The 25721-nt window shown below is 46.8% G+C and overlaps 1 long non-coding RNA gene across 1 annotated transcript in view; it reads right to left on the bottom strand.

Moving 5' to 3' along the window:
* Window positions 1–6762: 6762 nt before the first annotated feature.
* The window catches only part of LOC108641944, a 33792-nt gene continuing 14833 nt past the window's right edge, over window positions 6763–25721 (bottom strand). Inside the window, exons 2-3 of the long non-coding RNA XR_001922345.1 lie at window positions 14349–14435; window positions 6763–7230 (exon numbers count right to left, since the gene is read on the bottom strand). This is a non-coding gene — a long non-coding RNA (uncharacterized LOC108641944). The remainder of the gene's footprint in view (window positions 7231–14348; window positions 14436–25721) is intronic.

Here is a 25721-nt window from a genome sequence, read left to right as displayed (position 1 = left end):
AATACCCACTCCACACTGAAATACAACTGCATGGAAGTATCCCTGTTTTGTGCTGCTGGTGCAGACAGTAGACTTCTCCCCAGAGTGGAACCAGGTGGTCATTGAGTAAATACTGAATGGATGCTGCTGGTTAATTTAATTTTTCCTCTCTGCCCATTGTCCATGTGTCTATAGGCTGTGATTTTATTTATCTACAAATATTTGCTGAATTGTGGAAAGTTTTGAGTTCCACTTCTCAGGTTTAAGACTAAAATGTACAGTTCTGGGACACACACCCGTTCTTCTGAGCTCTTAGACTTTAGCTCTTAGAATCAGTGTTAATTTTTATTATAAGGAGTACATGCTGTGGAGAGTTTAGCATGGCTAGCAGCTTAGCATTCATTTTGCTCACTCCTTCCACAATAGGATGGGGGAGAGAATAGAAAAAGCAAAAGTGAGAAAACACGAGGATTGAGATAAAAACAGGTTAAGTGAAGGATGGAGGAAAACAAAAGCAAGTGATACAAAACATCTGCTCACCCCTTCCCACAAAGAGACTGATGGTGCCCAGCCAGTCCCTGAGTGACATCTGCTTTGGAAAAACTCCCTCCCCCATTTCTGCTGCTGAGCATGATACTGTATGGTAGAGACATCCTTTTGGTCAGTTGAGGTCAGCCCTCCAGCTGCATCCCCTGACAGCCTTTTGCCCACGCCCAGGCTCCTCTCTGAGGGAGAAGCAGAGAACATCTTGATGCTGTGCAAGCTTGCCCAGTGAGACCCAGATGTTGGCATGTTACCAACATTGTTTCAGCACCTGCTGGGCCTGATTGTGCTGCCAGCTGGGGAAAGTGTTCAGTGACCCACCACTGCAAGGCCTGGCCTTGTCCAATGGATGCCTTTTTCAAATGCAACCACCAAGTAACTTTTTTCCCAAGACAGGCAGGACACAAGCTGAGGACAAGAGTGAAAGCAGGCTTTTTGAACTTAAAAAAATTACTTTTATTTTGGGAACCAATAAAATTATGGTAAATATTTACAAATAATTATCTCACATGAAGGTTACATAAAACCAAATGTCCACAAGTAACAGTCACTTTCATGAAAAGACACACAGATATTGAACTACGCCAATCTTATTGCATGTTTCTTCAACTAATCTAAAAATAAAAAGTGTTGCAGTCAACCATTTAATTTAGAATAAAATCACAAATTTCATTATTGACAAGAAAAAGAATTTTTTTAAAAAAAAACAAATAAATGAAAACCTCCCCTTCAAATGTCCCCTCTTTTCTTGACCCATGCCGTAGCACCCCCGGTCCCCAGCCCACCACCTGTTTTGCTCCCCAAAACAAACCTCAAAACAAAATCCCCAAAATAATGTTCGACATCTTTGGCAAATTGGCACTGCTGTAATTACATTCAAATATTATAACACACAAAAGCAACACACAGCACTAAGGAAAAAACACCAAGATTTCAAGTCTGTTCTTTTCCTACTAGAAAAAAAGAATACAAAACATACACATTTTAAGAAGCATTTTTACATCTGTTTTGCAACAGATGTTATCCCCTACTTTCAAAGGCAATTCAACAGTTATTTTTATGAGTTGTTTTTTTTTTTTTTGTAAGTTATTTTTTTGTTTGTAATGTATTTTTTCAAGGGGAGGAGGCTTTTATTTTTCTCCCTCTCTTTTCTTTTTCCTCTCTTTTTAAAGAAGTAAGGTTCAATGCAGGCATTGCAGACTTTGGTGGATACAGTAGATATGTATTTCTTTGATACTAGACATCCCTAATACAAAGTAGTTTGTCTGTAAGAAAAAAAAGCCTGTTCTTTTTTTTCTTGGAAAGGAATTCCATTTGCAATGAAATGAGTTTCTGTAATTTCAAAATGTACAAAGGCCACTACAAAGTGAAAACAAGGTTTCTTTCCACAGGAGACTCAGCAAAGGGAAAGGCAGGTCTAAATGCCCACTGACCACTTTTCCCATCTAGTTTTGACAAGGCAAAACCAGAGACCTTGGACACAGGGGTCTGTCTGGGTGGTGTCTCGGGCTGATGCAGGACTAGATCCACCTCTCCACAACCTCCACCAGCATCTGAGAGATTTGAGTGTGCCTACACATACACATGTGGACAGCAATCCCTACGTGCCCACCTGCCCCACAATGCTGTGGCCGCATCCAACTCAGTGCCCTTGATCTGGTTCCTGCCCTGGAGCTCTTGCATCCTGTGAGCCCTTTCACAGGACTGGTGAGCGAGGCCACTGCTGGAGTTGACACTTACTCCAGCCATGACACCAAGGGGAGCAATCCTGACACTGCTTTAACGTACTTTTCACTCAATATTTCCATGTCGAGTCTCATTAGCTCAACCAGAAAAAGGACACCGTTTTTGATCCTTTCAGATCTTTTTGTTTCTCACACTGCAGTAATGTGTGCCTGTGATAGGAGCAGGTCTGAGGGACCACAGGGCTCCACGGCTGGTGTCCCCGGCCTCACATCACCCCTGAGCACTCTGCCTCCAGCACGAAGCAGCTCTAGCCAGAGCTCAGGATATGTGCCCAGTGCCTGTGTCAGTGCAAGCCACCTGATCTGACTCTGCCTGACAATGCCCATACAGTACCATCACTTGTGTGCCCAGTAAGACACTAAAGGGCATGTTAGCCAAGAGCTGTTGGCCCTCTAACATTAAGCAATGAATCCAGAAGAAAAAGCAGGTTTTTCCAGAGTTTGCCGGGACAGAGTCATAGGGTGGATCAGCTTAGTGCTGTGCTACTTGTTTTGTCTGTGGACTCATATTTCCCAGTGGCAAATATATGCAGGAAAGAGCACAGCACCAGGGAGGACACTCAGTCATAGCTGTGTTGGAGCCAATAACATCTACACAAGTTGACTCCACCATGGCTCTTAAAGCTATGTGTACCTGTGGCTAGAAATAAGCAAGACCATAACGTGGCTTCCTCTCTCCTCCATGCTGAAGGACATGTAAAATAGGTAAATTAAAGAAAATAAGAATACACATACAACCCCATCAGCTAAGCGTGGCAGAGCATTTATTAAAACCCAGCAACTGCTAAGACTTGGCATAGCAAGCTCACCACACTACCCTCACCCCTTGCTCTGCCCTCTCCCACTGCACTGCCCTCACACCACAGCACCAAGAGAACTCAGCCACAGGGAGCCAAAGGGGGGTGATGGCTTGTAAGCACTCCACTGTTGTGAGTTCTATGGACTGGTCAGAAAAGACTTCTTCCAAAAGATGCCTCTCATCCTTTTACCCCTTTTTCCATTTTTCTTCCCCTGGTGCTACTTCTTTCCTGACTGCCTCCTTCCCAAGTGCATCAAGCACCGATGTTGTCCCAACACTTGCAGTCCCAGTGTCAATCAGATCACTGCTCAGACATCTTGGAATGAACGCACACTCTGGCCCCACTGTTTTTCTGATTTAACAGTGAACAAGCAAAGCTTTTGGTCTGTGGATCCAGTCCTAAGACATCCAGAGCTCTTCAGTCCATAGAGCTGCCTAACAAAAATGTCTCTGTAATGGAGTCTTTGGACACAGATGCTAAACAAACTCAGTGCCCACAATGTTTTATGTCTTCTTTACAGTCACAGTATCACAGCATTTGATTGAGGGTTTCCTCAAAACGTCAGTTCATGCAATCCTGTCTCATGACTTCTGTTGAGTTTGTCTTACGGCAGCATTTTCCTTCTCCACCTTTCAGATTTCATTTCTTAGCCTGTCTGTGTCAGCAATGTATTTAATAAAATTATTGCTGGAACGCACAGTACTGGAAAACCCTCCATCTAGCCAAGTGTATTACTGAGTTTAGTGCTGAAACTGCCTGAAGGCACTTCGTGGGGCTGATTTCTGCAAGAGTTTAGTGATGATACACTGCTCTACAGGGCATCCCATCTGAGTAAAGGGTTGGCAGAGCAACTTAAACTCCTGCACTGGTCTTACTCTCTCTCCTCCTTGCAGTCCCAAGGGGTCATTTGCTTCTCCACCTCACCCAGTGACCTCTCCCCATGAAACAGAGAGACCACAGAGGACAGATGGATGCAGACAGTCCTCCCTTATCGCTGGAGGACCACCTTCTTCTACCAAGAGTGCCTTTCAAAGACATTCTCCAAGGAGGACATTCCCCCCAGTGAAGGTCATGGTCAGAAAGTCCAGTCCTCCTGAGGAAAGTGAAACATTTTCAAAACCAGAAAGTACTATCAAGAAATGCCTTTTCCAGCAGCATGGCATGAATACTCCCATGGCCTAATTCTTACTGGCTATTCTTGCCAGGAACATGTCCCAGCAGATGTGAGCACGCTATGGCTGATGTGTTTTGGGAGAAGGGCGAGGCACAGGTCCCTGCCTAGCATGTGCAAGAGTGGGAGCTTTGGGTTTCCCCTTGGCAGCTCTGACTGAGACCTGTATGCTGCCTATGCACCCCTGCAGTCCCTGGGACAGAGCCCACCACTGTGCCTGGCAGGTAAGCTCTGGCAGAGGTCTGGCCCTGGGGAGTCCTGATGAAAGCCTTGAGGCCAGCCAGACCCACTGTGCCTTTCCTAAGTCCCTAGCTGAAGTACAAGGGCTGCTTGTCTGAGCACACAAATATCTGCCAAAGTCTCATGTTTGGTCTTCTTAACGTTATCTAAATTAACGTACATCACACAACCCATGCTGCTAAGGAAACAAATAAAAGAAATGTGGTTGCAGGGCAGTCGGCAGAGTGGGTGAAAGACCCACATGCCAATGACAAGAGCTGCTGTTCCTTCACTGGTCACACAGATAGACTTGTTTTAGCCCAGTCTGGTCACCAAGCAGATGGTGTCCCCATAGCTGATGTAACTCAGTGCACCTCTGCTCCAGAACCAACAGCAGCACCTATGGTCATGCCCTTGTTTCTCACTTCTTCAGCAAAGGCACTGGATGGCCACATCCCTTCCTGAACTCACAGAGAAGGTGCATACAGGAAGCCTCATCCAGGTTCTCACATGTGGTCCCAGGAATGGTAATGTCCTTTGCAGATTTGTCCAAGCAGTTGTGGGGTGCTCAGAAAGGTACAAACCCAAAGCAGTGCTTTGGAAGGTTACCTGTATAAACTGTCCATGCTGTTATTTGTCTTTAGTTAAAAATGGGTATGTATCAGTTATTAATTGCTGATAGATGAAAAGTAGGACTTATCTCACCAATAAGCTTGTCACAAAACTTACTTCTGGATTAGGGGCAAAATTTGAAAGACTCTGGCCAGAATCCCTGATGGGCTCTGTGAATATCCCACTGAAATGTCATTGAGCCAGTGGGACCTAAGTGTCTCTGTGGCTTTCGAGGATCAGAACACATCTGCCCTGGAAACTTGTAGGTGATGGCTGCACTTCCATAGCATAAGAAGATTCCACTGGAGTTGGAGAGAAAACTTCTCAGCACATCAGTGGCCACTGTGGACACCAGACATGCAGCACAAATGGTGAGGTGGGGAGACAGGAGAGACAATAGTGTTAACTCAGGAGCTGCCATTTCAGAGAAATGCTTGTACAGCTGGAAGCAGGTAAATACCTCCTTGAATGTTCATCCACAGGAATCAGTCTCAGGTTTGACACCAAAAACCCTTCTTCCACCTTGGGACACTCATGGGCAAGTGGCAATAGGACCCCTTAGCAGACCCTTTGTGGCTCCGGGTGGATGAGGATGGTTGGGCCAGAAGTAAGGAGGCTATGGCCAGATCTTCATCTCAACAGGACCAGGCAGCTTCTCCACTGCCTTCAGGAGGGAAGGGATGGAGTCATGCCCATCATCCTTATGTGATTGAGATTGTCTGCCCCTTGGCCTGGGGCGGGGGAAGGCTGTAGGGAGAGATCAGCAGTTCTCCTGACTCTGTAGAGCTGCCCTGATTGGTGTAGCTGCTTAGGGGATAATTTGCAGCCATTCTCCTCCCTTAGGTTAGTCCCCCACAAGCCACACATTGAAGGACATGTGACTATTAGTGCTCCTGCTCTGAGCAGGAGGGAAGAAATGTGGAATTAGCAGGGCAAAATTCCCCCCAGGCGTGTCTGGGCTACAGTGGCTGGAATCTGCGATGCCTTCACAGAAACACACAGACCCCCAAAACAAGCCCCTTCCCCTCTAGTTTGCCTTGGAAAGTGAGTGCAGCTGCCCTCACGCCCGGTACACCCCGCTAAGTACAATCCACTAAACAAAAATCATTACCATGGTACTTTTTCCCCTTCCGCTCAGGGTTTTCATGGCTGGGTTTTAGCACACAGTCTATTGTGATGTACATAAGGTGTCCGCTGCTATTTAGGAATTCCCTCCTGGAGGTCGCTTAACTTGAAGCCACCAATTTGTTTCAGGGCTATGATGGCAAATGAACATAAATGAATATTAAGCAGTAAAATATCACAAAATTACCCACATCTTTCAGTTGCCCATGTGTTTGATACCAGCATGTAGCATGATCTCACACAACTGTCAGATATGATGTTCTATACAGAAATAATATCAGCCCAAAATACAGCCACAATGAGTGTTAACCTGGTTCAAAGTTGCTTAAAGCTTACTGAGTTCTTTGAATCAGTGCACCTGTTTCAAAACACACTTTCAGATGTGTTTTGATTTTGTATTTTTACAATGTTGCTGCTTATGCTTAACCCACTCTTCTAGTAATACAAACAAGCAAGTAGCAAGTATTTACAGTGATGCTTGTGTAAAACTGAGCAAATTGATTTCTTTGCCTTGCCACAAAAAAAAACAAAAGAAAAAAAAAAAAAAAGAGAAGAAAATTGCCTTGAGTCTCATAGCATGTTTCAGTGTGCAGCAAGAGGAAGCGGCCCCAAGGGGAGCTGCTCACACCTCTTCCTTATCCCCAGATACAGCCATGGCACCCGCAGGCGATTAAAGCAGTAACCAGCCGGCTGCAAAGAACATGAAGCTACTGTGCACTTTTGAGCACACAGAGTTTCAGGAGAACCCCTTCCTCCCATTTCTCTGTTTGATTCGAGACTCAACCAGATTTAAGAATACAACAATGAGTTCACCAAGTTTAAAGAGCAAAATTTCAATGATAATGTTCCTAGTAGGTACTTTCTCCTTCCCTTGTGGTGCAGCTGGCGTGGTTGTAGCAGGGTGACTGGCCGCGGTTGTCCCAGGCGGTACCGTCAGCGCCAGTGCCGGGGCTCTGGCATCAGTGGCGGTCATAAGCAGTGGCAGTGGCTGGTGGGGCTGCCCCACGGGCCGCAGTGCTGTAGTAGTAGGGGGAGCCTGTGAGAGATGAGACCACCATGAGGAAGACAAAGGTGGAAAGGTGCCAGTTTGCAGCATTCTGACATGGGTGGCAGAGAGCTCTCCAGCCAGAGTTTCAATAAAGGCTGGGTAATTAGAATAAAAATCACATTCATGTATTCTGCATAAGAAGTGGGTACCGTTGCTTTGCATTGCTGCTGGCAGTTCAATACCTTCTTCCCTTCCTTCACTCAAAACATCAATTTCATTTACTTCACCAAAACAGTTAATCACTTTTTAGAATGAAAGGTCAAAATAATACAGCCCCAACCCACTACCACATTGTGACTTTTTTGATTTTCCCCCCTTCTTTCGGACAGGGGAAGAGGAGGTGGAGGAGGTTGAACCCCAAAGCATTCAACATATTTCACTGAAAGCACTCCTTTACTGAGAAAAGGCCTGAAAAATATTGGTAATGATTTTTTTCTGTCCTGCAAGGCTACAGAGTGGTAGATAGAGTGATCACTCAAGGATCACCAGGAACCTGGACTGTTTACTTGAAAGAGGAACAGTCTTTGACTTGTACTTGGAAAGACACCAATCTGTCCAGACAGCACCACTTGTTAAAAAACGTTCCAGGCACACCAGCAATGAAGCCAACTCTGCTCCATTCTAAGAGAGGAGCTGACTCCACCAGGAAAAGGTGGTGCCATAAGAGCTCAATAGGGCCTGTGGACCTCTCAGGAAAACATCAGTGGCAGTGAAGCCTAGGGTGTGTTTTTGGCTGTTTACTTCCCACCCCAGACTCTAGCAAACCCTGCTCCTGCAGGTCCAATGATTGCCCAGTCCCTGGGTGTAGTCTGAGTGTGGCAGCGCCCCAGTTGTTCCATCGCCATGACCCTGCACACCCTTTGGAGTAGGAAGGAGAAACCCAGTTGGCATGCCCTATGCTGTTGTTCACCTGCTCTCTGCTGAGCCAAGAGCCTCCACCTCTAGGAGGCTGGAGAACCTTTTGGCCTCTCCTCCTGCTGCACAGCCTCCAGATGAAGGCTTTGCTGTTCAGCCCAAAATGACCTGAGTGATTACTGCTGGTTCAAAAACCCAAACACAGAGTGTGAGTTGCACAGTCAGCCTCCAAGAGAAAGCTTATGCACGGTCACCATTAACCATTGGCAACATGCAGGGCTACCTCACTATTGTGGGTCCACCAGGATCCATCTAAAAGACAAGCCCACCTGTTCCTTCTAGTTTGCCACATCAGGCAGAGTGCCACTGTCCAGAGTGCCACATCAGGAAATCAGCTCAGTCTTCATCGCCAGCCTCCTGCTTCTCATTTCCAGGGGAGCATCTGCTATTGCACAGTATGTGCAATGCACTCCTTGGCACAGTCACAGCAAAGGAAACTTCTTTTTCGTGATCAGTGTCATACCACAGCATGTGATACTCTGCAGCTGCAACTCCAAGGGGTCAGAAACAAAGGGGTTTGGCTACTGGAACGTGGCTTCCGCACCAGTCAGTACTGTGGCAGAACAGGAGCTTGTATGCAGGGAGGCAGTCTGTGTTGTCCTCAGTATCATCTTTAGTGACCCAGACATTCACACTTAAAAATCAGACAAAGCCACCACAAAGGGATGGGTTCAAAAAGAGATAACCTGATCTTCAGGAGTGTCCTCCCACCTGACTAGGAAGACAGTTTTACCATGTCCAAGAATAGCTCGAAAGAGTCTGTGAAATCACTGGCCAGGATAAGCATTTGTAAAGTTGTCTGTATACAAACTCCTAGGCGGGAACCTAACCCATCTAGGTTTATTTACTAAAAGGTAAAAATTTTAAGCCATAGCCAATGGCATCAGAGCAGATCCATTCAGAGGGTCATCATCCCATTTATGCTTGCACAAGTGTAGAGCTGACATCCTTGTATTACCTGCTGAGGGCACCACAACAGCTAGCCTAGGCTGGACAGACAGTCCTCTTCCAGGTAACTGACACCAGGTTAATAAGCCCCTGACTCAGGAACTGTATTTCCTGGAGAGAATACTAGAAAGATTCAGAAAGACAGTGAATACCTTTCTCATTGGCAGTCTAAAATTAAATGCTGTATACTAAGTATCCCAGTCAAAATCAAGCCATTGAAAACATGGAAGCCTTCCTTGGTCAAATTGGCTAGTCTTGAATGAACAAAGGCAAGTGTAACAGTACACCAGACTTTGAAATGTGCATGTCCAGTCTAGCTGGGATTTTAGGGATGCTCGCTGTAGCAAGTGACCTGGGGGCTGCGCTCTCGGGGGTGCCAGTTTTCTGGCCCATGTCCATCCAATGATCCATGGGGATCATTTTGCACTGCAGGACAGGCGGTATCTTGAGACAAAACAACTCACAGGCCAGTGAAGGGTGGAAGTGCTCTCTTCACCTACCACATCACCACAAGGTCGATGTTGAGCAGCCAGTGGTGATCCCAGCAGAGACCCCAGTTCCCACCAGCACCAGAACCAGCACTGGCCATAACAGCTCAAATCAAGCAGAGGGGTGAAAAATCCAAAGGAGGGATCTAGCAGCAGCAAACAATTTCACCCTGACTCATTGAGCAGTGTCTGGGTCCCACCAGAGCTGGATGCAACACTTTAGGAGGTTATGGAGTAAATGGGGTCTTTTGGGAGTCAGGGCCTTCGTTTTCCCACTCCCTCTTCCTCCACTGCAGTTCTGATTCAATGCAGCTACCAAAGCCCAATATTTTTCCCATGCTTTACAAAGGTCTTACACTTCTCTCAAGTTAGATGTTTCCCGTTTGCCTTTCAGAAGTGCAATTGAAAAAGCTTGTATTTAAAGTGAAAAATGAAAGTATTCACTCTTCCTGTCACCATGCCCCCATCCAGAATAGACTTCTCCATCCTTCTGTCGTTTTTCCTTTCTAATTCATACTATCATCAATTTATCTCTTGACACAGTCATTTCTAGTGCCTGCTTGTTCTCCAATCTTTCCACAGAAACTCACAGAGGAATCGAATCCAATCCTAATTGACTAGCTCCAAGCTCTGCCTTTGCGAAGCACCATGCCAGCACTGGTAGCCAGAATGCCACAATGGTGCAGCCAAACCCACCCAACCAGTGCACAGGGACCACATCCGTGTTGGACATGGGACACCACATCAAGTAGAACATACAGCGAGCATCATTGAGCCAAATACTACAAGCCAGCACAAAACTGAACCGTTTTTCTTCATTAGACAGTGTTGCTGTTATCCACTCTTAGCACGCATGTGTTGAGCTGACCCTATGCTGGCAAGCACCAATCTGTGCTGACAGTGACAGTGTGAGCCCCAGAACTCAGGCACACGTGTTCATGTGCATCCCTGCACTGTACCACTTGCAAGCGATTCACTGCACAGTGTGGGGGAAAAATAAACAGGAAAAAGGGGCCTTCCCCTCATGTCTTTGTCTGGCTTTGAGATGGGTACACCTGCTACAGCCACCAAGCCAGACACCACATGAGTGACCAGGGTCTGTGTCCTCTTCCCAGCACATCCCCCTAAGAACTCAAGGTCTGTCGTCTCTCTTGCTATGGTCAAGGAAGGACTGAGCCAATCTCCACATAAAAGACTGTCGTGTCCCTGCCACACAAGAATGGTGTGGGTGCCACCAGGGCTGACAGCAGGACTCGAAGAGCAGGAAGATGCTGCAGAGCTGAAGCAAGCAACTGACTTCTTCTTCTGCCCCTGCTTCTCTTGACCACTCTGGAGGACTGTGGCTTGGTTTTCTGCCCTTCCCCAAGAGCAGTGGGGCACAGAACCTGGGATTGCCCCAGAGAGGAGGGAGAGCAGTCCCCCATCTGCAGCATTTCCCAAAACGGCTGGGGCAGACATGGCTTGGCTGCATGGTGCAGAGGAGTGGGGAGCACCAAAGCAAGAGCAGAGCAGGCACTGGGGTGATGGTGAGCAGCTGGTGCTCTTCTGGGTCCAGACAGCCTTTTCCCACTGTCTGCATGCCACAAGCATGGTTCTACCTTCCCATGAAGACACCACTTCACACCCCTCACTGCTGCTCCACACGCACAGGACAAAGATTAGAGACTAACAACCAAAGCTTTCTCACCATTCTCATCTCTCTCTCAGTTCCTATTCTCTTTACGCCCCCCAAAAAATAAAAAATAATTTTTCAGCCCAAGTATCCTTTCTTCCTACCACTTGCAAATCGTGGCATCTCTCCTTTTAGCTCCTTTTTCACAGGTCTCAGCCTGGTGTGATTGCTGCTGTGCAATTCTTCCTTGCCAGCCCAGGGAATTAATTGAACATAGGCACTGTTAAGTGCTTACAGTATTACACTTTCATCTCAGTGAAAGGAACAGGACTTTGTAAAACAAACTGTGTCAGGCAATGTACCAGTCCTGATTAATTTTGTCAGGGTTTCTGTTCTGAGGTTGATACTGCCAGAGCTTCCTCTCAGGAGAGAATTACTAAGTGCTCTCACGTATACTCCTGAGAGGAGTGGAAGCATCCTGGATATAGTGCAAATTAACCTCCTCTCCACTGCGGGTGCTCAGGCTCATCACATGGCACCTTCTGGGTGTGCAGGGCGACTTGGGGCAGCTTTTTAAAGCACTGCCAGAGAGTCCTACTTGCCCTGAATTACCAGTAGAATTAGCAGGCACTAGGAAGACAGGAGTGCAGGATCAGAATCAGGCTCCCAGTGACAAAGGCAGAGTTGTGGTTAAGAGGGATTTTTGCAAGGCACAAGAGATGTCTGACCCATAGCCTACGGCTGATTGTGGAGACATTGCTCAGATCATATCACTGTACTTAGACCTACCAGTGGTCAGGCAAGGGGATTCTCCCTCCAGGAACCTCCAGTTCACCCCATTTTGTGACCAGGCTGAACTGAAATGTTAAGTTAATCTTCAGGACTTGAAGCAGAACAAAAGTTCCCAATTTCTTTTTCTTTTTGATGCATCAAGACTTCCAGTCTCATAACTCCAAATCGAAGCGTCGTTAAACACTCAAAGCAATATAACCTTATCTGTACAATCACTGAGCCTGTGTTTACTGAAACAGAAGATTTTGAAAACGCCAAAAAAAGTATATCGAAGAGGGTAAAAAAGAGGAAGGCAAGATTATATATTTTAACAATTCGCAACAGCAAAAAATAAAATTAAACAAAAAAAAAATGAAACATTTCAATTTCAATAAAGCTGAAGTTTCTGAAAACAGGAGCATCCAAAGTTTTTTGCCCTTACCTCATTTAAACACAGATTCACAGCATGCTGCTGAGTAAATACTGCTGAAGAAATCCTTGCCAGCCTGAGACACAAGCATTGCTGCAAGGAGCATGCCATCCCCATAACTGTGCTCATATGGCAAAGATGAGATGGAATTTGCCCCCAAAATGCATCATGCAAAAAGGAAAAGAGAAAAAGAGAATGAATGGAGAAGAAAGGGAATGGCACAGGTAAAAGGTGTCCTGGCAGCAAGCAGCTGTCTCCTGGCCGGCCTCTGCTTTAAAGTCTTCTCCTGATCCAGACTTACGTATCTCCAACATATTCAGGGCACCATGGAGACCTACCCTGCCTGGCACCCTGGACAGCACACTCGGAGCTGATAAAAGACCATCACCTCAAATGAAGAGCTGAGCAGGTCATGGGCACAACCTGCTACTGATAGAGTCGAAAGGTTACTGTCCACCCCTGTGAGGCTGCACAGAGCTCAGGAATGGCTTTGAGATGGCTCCGGATGGTGCACACATCCTCCCCTGTGGTGGCGGACACCCACAGGCAGGAGCACAGTGCACAGCTAAGGTACCCCTCCAAAAGCCCTGTCTTCACGAAGAAGGGCAGGGTTAGGGCTGGGTTGTCATTTATTTTTAGTGTCATGCCTGGTTTTTTGCTGGTTTGCAAGCAAAATTTAGAAAGTCACCTACAACCAGGCTTCCTAGGCCCATCCATGATGCAAAGCATTGCTGAAGCAGTTCTTTTGCTTCCAAAGGAGTTGCAAAATGAGATGTGAAGAAAGCATGGTGTATGCTCTTCCTCCTGGCAAAAGCATCTTTCCCACGCAGTCCAGCCAAAATCCCACCAGCGCTACTGGCTGTGGCCATGGAAACTGTGAGTTTGAGCACAGGGACTCCCCTGGCTTTGTGCAGCTATGCCCATCCATATTAGCTGGAGATCTGTCTGCTGATTTATGATGGAAGCGCTAACAAACCCTTAAATGTGGCACAGCAAATAGCAGCATTATACCAGCACCATGGCATGAGAGGCAGAGGCAGTCTATGGTTCCCCAAGGATTTGTTTAAGGACAAGAACAATGATGAATACAGCCTGGGTGGTTCAATTACATGGGGACTCAATTACTTAAAACAAAGAAACTGGACTAAAAAAGTATGACAAAAATTCAGAATTATTTCGCTGCTGGAGGTCACATATAACAGCCCTGTCATCCATAAATCTGGAAATCTCTAAGGCATGCTAGTCCTCTGTTGAGAGACGACAATTAATTGGTATTTTACTTACCTCATCCATGCAAATTATGCAGGGAAAAATTCTAATTACTGCATGCTACATGTATATAAGGTCAAGGGGGGCCAGCTTTTGACAGTGGTGTAAAATGGATTATGTTTATCCTTCACATGAGGGCCATGATCCTGCATGAGCTACAGGGCTTCTGTCTCCCATCGCTTGTGCTGGCATCAGCAAGGCTGCACGGGCATAGTAGTCCCTTGCTAAGGAGGGATGGAGTGGGCAAACACACAATTGGGGCACCAATGCAACATGAGGTCAGGGAGAGATGCAAAGCACTTGCATGAGCAAGCAGCAATGGCATGGGGACTGATGGGGCTTACATCTGGCTGTAAGCAAACTGGTACCTCAAGTTTTGTCTGAACAGGATCCCTTACCCTCAACAAAATGCAGATCATGCTTTCTGGCAACATCCCATGTCTCTGGAAGGATTTTATCAGGCAGAAGCAGGATGATGAGAGGTTTGGCTGGGGCTTTTTCTTGGCAAAGTGAATCAAGAATAATTATGCACCCCAAAGAAGACCTGCAGTCTCATGCATGGGCTGAGCATAGGGACTGAGGACCAGGTCAGTACACATGTTCTGCCCACCCCAGGGGTGGAAAAACACTACACACATTGCTCTGAGCTCTCAAGGCGGGGGTAGCCACTTACCCAGGAGTCCAGGGTTGGGAAACCTCCAGGAGTCGTTGTATGTTGAATACTGCGGGTGGCTGTACGGGGTCCCAGAAAACTCACTCCCTGAGTTAAAGAGACAGAACAAAATATTATTTGATTTGAGATGACAGTTACAATTCTGAGAGAAAGGAGCTCTTCAGCGCGCACTGTGCTCCAGTGATAGTCACAGTAAAAGCACTGCAGGACACCTTGAGGGAGGGCAATATGGGTGGGCAAATTATTAAGTAAATGAGTGCAGTCATCTTTTAGGCATCCTTTCCGTGCTGTAGCTCAGGCCTGCTAAGCTAGTGGGACTTTTTCAGGCAGCCCATGCTGAGGAACAAGGCAATGAGGAGGGATGGAGAGGCCTCTGGGACACACTGGTGGGGCTGGTCCTTGCCTCTATGGCCCAAGAGCACTCAGAGCAAGAAACGCAATACAAGGACAGGGCTGCTCAGATAGGGTCTCTACTGCAGGACAAGATGAACCAGCCAGTTTTCTAGATACTGGGTACCCTTCCAGGAGAACATGGTCACGGTCCCAGCTATTTGTCCAACACTGTAAGCCAAGGAGAAGGATGTTTGCATCAGTTTCAGACATCTTGAACCTCCTAGACAAAGGCAGAAAAAATGCTTGAAGAGCTATTTATCTCCTTGCCAGCACCCGCTCTCCCCATCTGTTTGTTCTCTTCACATGTCACCTCCTGCTTTGTACTTCAGCTCCAAGTTATTCAGTACAGAGCTTTGCACCATGGGGCTCTGACCCAGGCCCTCCACCATGCAAATACCAACACTGCTGCTGCTTTACTAGGAAATTTTCTTCAAATGACAGATTTCCACTCTCCTCTATCTCTTTCTTCCTCCTTTCCTTCTCTCTCTCCCACACATAAATATATACACGCACAGTGCAGCATGGCAGGAGAAAGGATAGGTTTCCTAAACCAAGAGGAGGGGGCTGCCACCCTGCAGCAGAAGATGCTCACCATGATTTTTGCCTGCTCTGGTCCTTGGTGCTGGTGCAGCCCCCATGCCGTACACAGGAGCTGCCTTTACCCCAGCTGTGCAGGAGACCCCTGATACCATGTCCTGAGCACCCAAGGCTCAGCACCCCTGCCCAGCACAACTGACAGACCCACCCTGGAGAACACTCCTGGGTCCCCAGGTCAGTAAGAGGCCTTCTCTCTCAGGACACAGTTTAGGCAAGTTGCTGGCCTGCTGGCTCCAGGAGAGAGGGGATGATGCTCTGGTCACCAAAATATAGGGTCAGATCTAGATCAGCCTGGTCTCCACATGATGCTGCTTCAGTGAAAATGAGTTGCCTCTCCATCTGCACCGCAAGGTGAACACACTGAGTGTGCTGACAGCAGGACCTGCCCATCACTGGTCTGCTCCAGGAGGTCTCTGTTAGCATCCCTTTCTTGTTTCTCACTGCCCTTCAGACCCATGGTATTGCATCTACCAGCCTCAGCCTGCTCTCTCCCCCTGACACAGCATCCACAGAGAGGAGGTCCCAAGTCAGCAACAGCAAGTGCTTCCACACTCAGTGTACCTTGCTGTGCCAACCACATCACTTCACAAGCTCAGAGAGGTTTTCTTTAGTGCCTCTAAGGAATGGTATTAATTCACCATGAGCCAGGAAAAATGAAGCTGTTTTCAGACCTTTCTTCACAGTGAAGTACACCATACCTATAATTCCTCTCCGCTCTTGACCCAATGGATGATAGACGACTTCAGCGCCTGAATGTTACCTCCATCACTATGCTCACTCTAAAAGACTGAGGCATGGCAAAGCTGGCAATGCCAGAAGATATGTCAGGAGCCACCTGATGTACCTGGGCCACTGGTAAAAGCATCTGCATTGCCTTCTGCAAGTTAGGAATCCAGCTCTCTCCCACAGGACACAGAAGCTTCTCTCTGGTCCTTTCTGCCTCTGCACCACCACAGCTGAGACTGTTGTCTCACCCAGAGCCCTCCCTGCTTGCCTCTTCCCCACAAAGCCTCTCAGCTTCCAGCAGGTTTCTGGTCCAGCTTAGTCTTTCTGGTGTTTGCCCAAGCCTGCAAAGCACATGGGCAGCAATAGGTCTGGGAATTTCACTTGTGACTGTCATGATGTTTCCCAGTCCTTGAAGACTCACAGCCAGATCCTCCTGTCAGTGTGTAGCACACACAAATCCCTTCATCCTGTGGGTGTCTCTTCTACAGGGAGGAGATCACACAGCACTTTCTCCAGGGGTTTCATTTCTTCCTTTCCACAGGGAAGTGAGAAATTCAAAGATTTAGCCCTTTTTAGTTGCACAGAACAATTCGGCTGCCTGACCAACATGACATGTGAAAGCCGATGGGAGAGACTCTTGCTGCCACATCCTCCCCTGGAGCTGCACAGTGCATGGACAGAGGGACAGGACAGACAGGACAGCAGGACAGATCATGATCCCTGCTGCAGGTTTTTTGCACAGGGTGCAGAGAAGAGCCTGTCCTGTCCTTTGTGCACCAGGAGCACCCAGGCTTCAAATGAAGCTCACAATGAACTGTCATATGCCTGCAAGAGCTGTGTCCCAAGGGGGAGCATGCTCCCCTTGGACAACCCCTCATTTTCAGCTGTCCCACCGCCCTCTTTTCCTCCCTCTTTCTCTCCCTCCCTTCCCTTCACACCCATTACTCCTCTCTCCTGTTCTCCCAGGGCTGCACAGACCCAGTCTTTCCCATGTTGATGCTGTGCATGCCACGGAGCAGGCAGCAGTGCTTTCCAAATGTTCATCGGTGCTGCAGCAGGGCTGCGGGTGGGAATGGGCTGACACTTCATTGTTTCATCCTCTCCTGCCTTGCTCTCCTCCCCCACCATCCCCACTGCCCTCCTCCCCACACTCGCACACAGACACACATCGTGGACCCTCTCTGGGGGATGCTCCAGTGCCTGTCAGGCTGAGGCTTCCAATTCTCTGTTTTTTATGCCTCAGTGGTCAGGGTGTCAAGCTCCTGCAGTACAGACCAGCCAGGAGCTCGAGGAGTCACTGAGCACCATCAGCTCAGTGACAGTGTTGCTTGCTTCTTAACATACTCTGCATATCCATCAGCCTTGCAGGGGGGAAAAAGAGAAAGAGAGGGAGGGAGAGAGTGCGTGCGTGAGAGAGAGACAGAGAGAGAGTAGGACAGGAAGGAAAACTAGAGGAAATAAACATGAGAGAGGGGAGAGGAAAAGGAGAAGTGGGGAGAAAGTCTCAAGCCCTGCTATTATGACCGCAGCACTTGGGCAGACATAAGTGAAACTAAGATAGATGAATGAACACTGCATGACTGCCTCATGAATTCCACCAGCTATTCTAAGGTCCATCAGCTATACTTCTTGACAGCAGTTTTTACCGGCCAGCCCTTGTCCTATTCAAAAACAAACACCACAGATCAGCCACCCAGGGGCGCACACACATGCAGCGCATTGCGCACATGAGAATGATGCGTGCCTGCACCACGAGGAAGGGGTGGCAATTGGACACATCCCTCCTTCACATGAAATGGTAAGCCCCCTCCTCAATAGTTCTTACCTTGCTGAGACACAAAGACACAAACAAAGGGGTCCTGCCAGAGTTAGCCCACCTCTTGCCACAGACCAGGCTCCACACTGCCATGGAAAGGGGTCAGACCTTTCCACCACCCTGCCCCACCGAGGGAGAGGTACAGTGAAAGAAGGAAAAAAGAATGATTCCCAGTAACACTGTTGCTACAAGCCAGTGGCAAGACCTTGGAGATACATTCCACTTTGAGATGGTGGGACAGAGATATAGACCCCTTGCCTACAGGGTTAGCTCAGGTGGCTACAGGTAGTCTGATGGTGGTGGATGGACCTTCAGCTGCAAAACTGTCCATTCTGCAGCATTTTCTCTTGGAATTATCAACTCACATTTACCAGTCTGCTTGACTTTAAGGTAAGCTTCCTGCAAGTTTCCTTTGTAATTTTCAGGGAAACTGAAAAGCGTGAGCATAAAAATCTCCAGAACCAAGAGGTGAAGGAGGACGTCTTTTACACTGCTGTGGCTTTAGAGAACTGCTTCTGTAGGAAATGGGGAAGATGCAGGCACATTCATGCACTGGTACTGGATGTGGGGCAGAAAGGTGATGGAAAACTTCCTGCTCAGTGGAAAGGCGGGAGGATGGGCAGATGCTCAAAGCAGGGCCAGCTCAGACAGAGGCCATGTTCATTCAAGGTGTGGAAACTTCCTAGACCAGAGAAAGCCTGACCACTGTCACTGCACTAGCCCTGTTCACTGTGCAGAGTACCCAGCTGCAGTCCTTTGAGATAGCACAGCAGTCATGAGTGTGTCCCTTAGCCTGGTCTCCTTGAGACTGTGTGACAATACCAGCAGAAAACAGCAGCCTAGTCAAACATGGAACAGGCTTGTTGTCCAGCTGCTGGTAGCTTTGGACTGAAATGCAATTGGAGCAAACACTCAGCAAAGAAGTTCCATATGCCACTTCCAAGTATGCCACTGAAGTCTCAGAAGACCCCACAAATCAAAAGCTCCAGAGCTACTACAGCTCAACCAGAGCCAGCTGCGTGCAGACACACATGTTTGGACACTTTTTGCTGCATTTTCTCAGATATCAGGTTTTTGCATGTGTATTTGCAAGAGGGAGAAACCATCAGGAACATGGGGGTGGATGATTGTTACCCATGTGATGGCTACTGGTAATACAATATGCAGGTGGTTCAAGGTGATACAATGTGCCTTCCTCCCTGCCACAGCCATGTGATGGCTCCCAGTTGTCACCCACCAGGGGGAGTGACCACAACTCCGTGCCTGCGCTGTCCCTCCTGCCACACCTGTTACTGCCAGTGGTTGCTCAAGCAATTCCCACTACTGGGCCTTTTTGTTAATTAAGCTCTAGGTTTAGGACAACGCCTTATGCAGCTCTTCTATTTGACAGGAAATTAGGACAAATCAGAAAAAATGGTGTTCAATAAACACAGCTGCTTAAGTTAACAAGAATAGAAGGCTGGGGGACAAAACTCAGAGCCAAGCCAGGAACAGCACCCTTTTTTGGGGTTCTGGTAAGTTTAGAAAGAAACTGCCGTATTTTTCCCTAAATTGGGCTCCTGCAGACAAACATCTGTCCCCATGTAGCCTAACTCTACCCTTCTCTTGTGCCAAGGGACCTTACTTTTTTTAAATGAACACTCTCATGACTTTTATTTGTTTTCTATCATTTTCTTTTGTAGAAGTAATCACATGGATCATAAATTTCTTCAGTGAATTCCAATAACAGTCATTATCCTGGTAGCTAAGACGTGCTTGACTGCATGGGGAGCAGGGATAAGCACTGCACTGAGCCACACGTTCATACCTGCACATCATGAGCTGGCTCTGTGAGGCAGTGGCTATCCAAACAGAGCCTGGAAATCTATTACATCAAAGTTCTGCCTGCCATAAGGCAGCCATAGCCTGAGCTGGAGGTGGATATAAACCAAAACAGAATCGCAGAATCACAGAATCACGGAATATGCTGAGTTGGAAGAAACCCACAAGGATCATCAAGTCCAACCCTTATCCCTGCACAGGACCATCCCCAAGCATCACACCATGTGCCCAAGAATATCATCCAAATGCCTCTTGAACTCTGTCAGGCTTGGTGCTGTGACCACTGCCCTGGGGAGCCTGTTCCAGTGCCCAACCACCCTCTGGGTGAAGAACCTTTTTTCTGATATGCAATCTAAATCTCCCCTAACACAACTTCAGGCCATTCCCTTGGATCCTTTCACTGGTCACCAGAGAGAAGAGATCAGTGCCTGCCCCTCCTCTTCCCCTCACGAGAAAGTTGCAGACAGCAATGAGGTCTCCCCTCAGCCTCCTCTTCTCCAGCTGGACACACCAAGTGCCCTCAGCCACTGCTCACACAGTGTCAAAGGCCCTTCACAATCTTCATTACCCTTCTTTGGACACTCTCTAATTGCTTAATGTCTTTCTTATATTGCAGTGACTAAAACTGCACACAATATTCAAGGTGAGGCCGCACCACTGCAGAGCAGAGTGGGACAATCACCTCCCTCGATCGCCCGGCAATGCCTGATGTCCCCCAGGACATGGTTGACTGTCCTGGTTGCCAGGGTACTGCTGACTCATACTGAACTCACCATCAAACAGGACCCCCAGGTCCCTTTCCATGGCACTGCTTTCCATCACCTCATTCCTCAGTCTGTCCATCCATCCAGGGTTGACCCATCCCAGGAGCAGAATCCAGCACTTCCCCTTGTAGAATTTCATATGATTGGTGATTGCCCAGTCCTGTAATTTGTTGAGGTCTCTCTGCAGGGCCTCCCTGCTTTTGAGGTACTCCAAGTTTTGTACCATCTGGAAACTTGCTTAGTGTCCCCTCCAGTCCTGCATCCAAGTCATTTATGAAGATGTTGAAGAGGACAGGGCCTAAGATGGAGCTCTGTGGAACCCCACTAGTGACAGGTCACCAGTCTGATGTCACCCCAGTCACTGCTACCCTCTGTGCTTGATCCATGAGCCCATTGCTCACCCACCACATGATGTGTTTATCCAGCTGTGGGCTGGACAGTTTGTCCAGAAGGATCCTGGGATAGACAGTATCAAAAGCCTTTACTGAAATCTAAAATGATCACATCAACTGGCTTCCCTTGACCAACCCTTAACCCAGCCTTGGGTTACTTTGTCGTAAAAGAAAATCAGGTTTGATGAGCAGGACTTTCCTCTCATGAAGCTGTGCTGGCTGCGATCAATGACTGTGTTGTCCTTCAGGTGTTTTTCACTACCTCCAAGAATAATCTTCTCCACAGCTTTACCAGGCACTGGAGTGAGAATGACAGACCTGTAGTTTCTGGGGTCCTCCTTCTTGCCTTTCTTGAAAATTGGGACTTTTACCATCTTCCAGTCAGGTGGGATCTCTCTGGATTCCCAAGACCACTCAAAAACCCTTGAGTGAGGTTTTGCAATGACATCTGCAGCTCTTTGAGGATTCTGGGATGAATCCCATCAGGCCCCATAGATCTGTAGGGATCCAACTAGAGCAGCAGACCCCACACAATTTCAGGGTCAACTAGATGATCATTCTCACAGTCATGGTCCTCCAGCTCAGGGCACTGAGACCCCCTTGGTCTGTCATCCGTGTTCAAAACAGAGGCAAAGAAAGTATTAAACACCTCTGCCTTGTCTCTCTCCCTGTTTGTGAGCTTACCATCCTCATTCAGTAATGGGCCAATGATATTTTTATACTGCCTACTGCCGTTAATGTATTTGAAAAATAATCTTTTTATTGACCCTCACATTTCTGTCAGCTTCAACTCCAGCTGAGCTTTGGCTGCACGAATTTTCTCCCTACAGCAGCAAGCAGAATCTCTGTATGCTTCCCTTGTCACTTGAACTTGCTTCCACTGGGCACACACATTCCTTTTTTGCCTTATTTTCAAGAGAAGATCCCTGCTGAGCCAAGCCAGCCCTCTGCCTCGCCTGCTTGACTTCTGACATTTGGGAATTGCCTGCTCCTCTGTTTTTAGGAGGTGGTGTTTAAAAACTGACCAGCATTGATGGATCCCAGCACCTGCAAAACCATTTTTCCAGGGCACTTCCTTCCTAATTCCCTGAGCAGCCTGAAGTCTGCTCTACTCATGGCCAGAGTTGAGGTTTTGCTGGCACTTTTCCTCCTCTCAACAGAGATTTTAAACTCAATCTCTTCATGGTCGCTGTGGCCAAGATGACCACCAATCTCCACTTCACTCACAAGATCCACTCTGTTGACAAGCAGCAGGGCATTTTTTCCAGTTGTGTCCCTTAGGATCTGTTCTATAAAGCTGTCATCCAGGATTTTAGGAATCTTCTGGCCCAGGTTGTACTGGCTGTGTGATGGTCCCAGTTAATTTCTGGCAAATTGAAGTCACCCACAAGGACAAGGGGAGTTAATTTGGAAGTATCCCTTAATTAGAATAATTCATCAGTATCATCATCCAGGCTGGTTGTTCTATAGGAGACTCCCATGATGATATTTGCATTATTTGTTTGCCCCCTGATTCTTACCCAGAGGCTCTCAACTGTGCCATTGCCAACTGTGAGCTCCGTACATTCTAACCATTCTATTACATACAGTGCCACCCTTCTGCCTCTTTTGGCCTGTTTATCTCTCCTAAAGAGCCTGTAACCATCCACCTCCCTAGAGATGGCTTCATGATCCAGCAGCCCAGGCAGCATCTCACATTATGTCAGAGGGATAAACTGTCGGGGACCTTAGAAATGCAGGAAAAGGGTCTGGGCTCTTGGAGAGAGAGAACAATAGTGTTGTTTTCTCTCAGTAAAATAAACTTTCCTCTCCACACCAAGCCATCACAGTGGCTCACAGTGGATGAGGTCTGCAGCCCTGCCTGGAAAGCTGCTGTCTCTGCAACTCACAGGACTCACTCACTTAGAAGTTTTCCTCATGAACAGGGAAGCTGGGAAACACCTTTCAGTTAAAACTTCATTTCTCATAAAGTTCTTTCACATCACTAGCATACTTTTGAAAATCTGTAACAATTTGGACAACATCTTTCAGTGAAAAAGAGTCCTGGATTTCAATTTTTTAAAAAATAAGTTGTTTTCCAAACAAGTCCTTTTCTTTTAAATTCAGAGAGATGCTAAGTTTTCAAATTGAGTGCAGTGAGGCTAAGAAAAGAAAACCTATCCAAAAGTCTCAACTGGAAAACAAACTGTTGTACCTTTGAAGAAAAATCCAAAATAATTTTTATTGTTGGTTTTTGTTTTGATTGAATCTTGGACTTTCTTCCAGTTTCAACTTTCATTAGCAAACAGCAGGATCAGTGATTTATACTGCTCTAATTTGTAAATATCAGCTGTATTTAAGCTGGGGGACAAGTGATCCAGGGCATGCCACAGGCTAACCATCAGTCATCTACCAGGTCTCCTCCTGGTCCCTTGCCTATTCTTTGTCCAGAAGTCCCACAGCAGGAAGGAAATGGATCACTCCGCTTTCTGCTCTGCAGACCAAGCACACTTGGCTGTTAACCTGTCTGCTTGAGACCAAGCAGTCTACATGCTACAAAAAACAGAAATGCAAAAAAATGGGAAAAATTACCAAACTACAGCCCTACTGTAATGAAGCACATATTTCAGAAACTACGTTCCTCCTGGGAAGAAACTGAGCAGGAAAATACATTATATATAGCAAAAGTGTGCCATGATCTACCCGATTTGTCTCAATGAAGACACTCAGGGTGATAACCAGCTAAAATCCAGGACAAGCCCATGGGATTCATAGGCCAGTCTTTGAAAGGCAGGCTGGGAGAATTTCCTGAAGATTGGATTACCAGAAATTGTACCAGGCTGCATGACAGGTCCAACATGTGGTAATGGATGCTGCAGCCAGATCATCCTGAAAGGACACAGCAGCTCGGGAGGGCCATACAGCCATTTCAGGTGTCCATGTGTTCCTCGTGCCCACTCTCGCATGCAGTGCACGAACCACCCCCACCACAACAGGACATAGCCCCGCTCTGAGTTCCCTGAGCTCCAGTGGCGCTGGACCTGGCATGAGTTGTGGTGGGAAGGAGCTTTAATGGAAAAGAAATATTTCCCAAGGAGACTAAAAACGCCATTTTGGAAAACCTCTTCAACAAGCAGTTTCAAAAAAGAGAAGCTGCTTTTCAACATACTTGAGACCTTCCCATCAAAATGGGAAGCCCCTCTCAGTCAATGGAAGCATGCTGACTTGATATTGTATGCAGCAATGTATCTATTCTGAGAGGAAAAAAGTGAATAAAGCACTAAAAAATGGAAAAGGGGAAATGTTTTCTATACAATTAATATCCTGCCCCCACCCTTTTGTTTGTTGGGGTTTTTTTGAGAATGGAATGTAAAGCAACAGATTTTGGCAAAAGAACAGCCCTCACCAATGATTTTCAAGTAAAACTTTCCTTGCACAGCACAAAACCTTCACTTGTTGATCTCAAATGAAAAAAAAAAAAAAAAAAGCCTGACAGTGAGTTCTTAGAGCACTAAGCTCTCTATCTATACTGTTTAAAGACAATATGACAGAACAGTGTCAAAAATTTCATCCACCTCTAGCCAAGACAGGGCCTCTGGAGCTGCGATATGCTGTAACCATCAGGTCAACCCTGAGACACTGGCAATCAAAGGATCCTAGGTAGTGCCACTAATAAGGTAGTATGATTAATAAGACAGCATTCTGCCCTGCGCATTGGAAGAAGAGTGAAAAAATGTGGCAGTAACTGTTAATTACCAGGGCCAGTGATGTAAGCAACACTCTGCTTCGGCACCGGCAACACCCTTCTCAAACAAACCTGAACAAACAGGGAAAGACCTTTTGTTTGTTAAAGCTCTCTTCTCTCCTAAAAGCAGGACGAACAACCCTTTTTTTTCCTCAAGAAGCTACATACATATATATATATAAAATAAACATATAAAACTATACACTTCATGTTCGGTTACCAACAGATACCTTCACAGCCTGGGTGCCAGTGCGATGCTGGGGGCAAAACCCAGGTCTGCTCCCTTAACTGGCAAGGTATTGCATAGGGAGCCACTGGAGAGGGAACCGATGAGTCTTTTCCTGGGATGTCAGGGACTGCAGCACCAGCAGCAAACAAATCCCAGAAGAACCAAGGATGCATGTGCAGAAACACACCCCACACACAGGGACAGACACACACTCATAGAGACCTGCCAACATAGACACACAGGTATGTGCATGCTCCTTACACATGTAGGCTTGTAAATCATCTGGCAAATCCACTGTAAGTGGATAAATAGATAACTTATAATCCTCTATGACCCCTCATATACTCACACTGGCCAAAAGCACAGCCAATTCATGTCTGTCATGTCTTGCAGTCATTGATTAAGTCTTAAATGAACAGCCAAGGTTCAGCCATTACCCAAATTTGCACACATGTGATTTCAAAGTGAAATTAGCCCCTACATTGGCTAATTGTTCCTGCACATCAGTCAAGGAGAAGTTTATCACAGTCGTGCTTGGAAAGCACTTGTCACATTCAGAGAGCATCTCTCCAAAGTTTCCAGTCCCATCAAGACTTCTAATGAATATTGTATATAATTTTATCACCACACAGATTGGCCACTCTTTCACTCTATTTTATCTTTACATTACCTAGCACCTGCTCAAAGAGGTACTATTTTAATGGTTCTGGATAGGCTGTCATTTTTTAAGAAAACAGTAACATGCAGATTTTTTTAATACTATCTCATTTCCAAGAAGCTACAAGGCACAAAATCCCATCAATGACTAATGAGTTGTGGGTTAAGGTGGACGTACCTTGCTGAGAAGTCACTGTAGTATTCTCGACCCGTGCTGCCTGCCATAAAATTTTAATGCTGCTTCTGACATATTT

Source organism: Manacus vitellinus, unplaced genomic scaffold, assembly GCF_001715985.3.
Source record: "Manacus vitellinus isolate BGI_N305 unplaced genomic scaffold, ASM171598v3 scaffold_9_pilon, whole genome shotgun sequence".
Taxonomy (NCBI): domain Eukaryota; kingdom Metazoa; phylum Chordata; class Aves; order Passeriformes; family Pipridae; genus Manacus; species Manacus vitellinus.
This window is presented reverse-complemented; position numbering and strand designations above follow the sequence as displayed.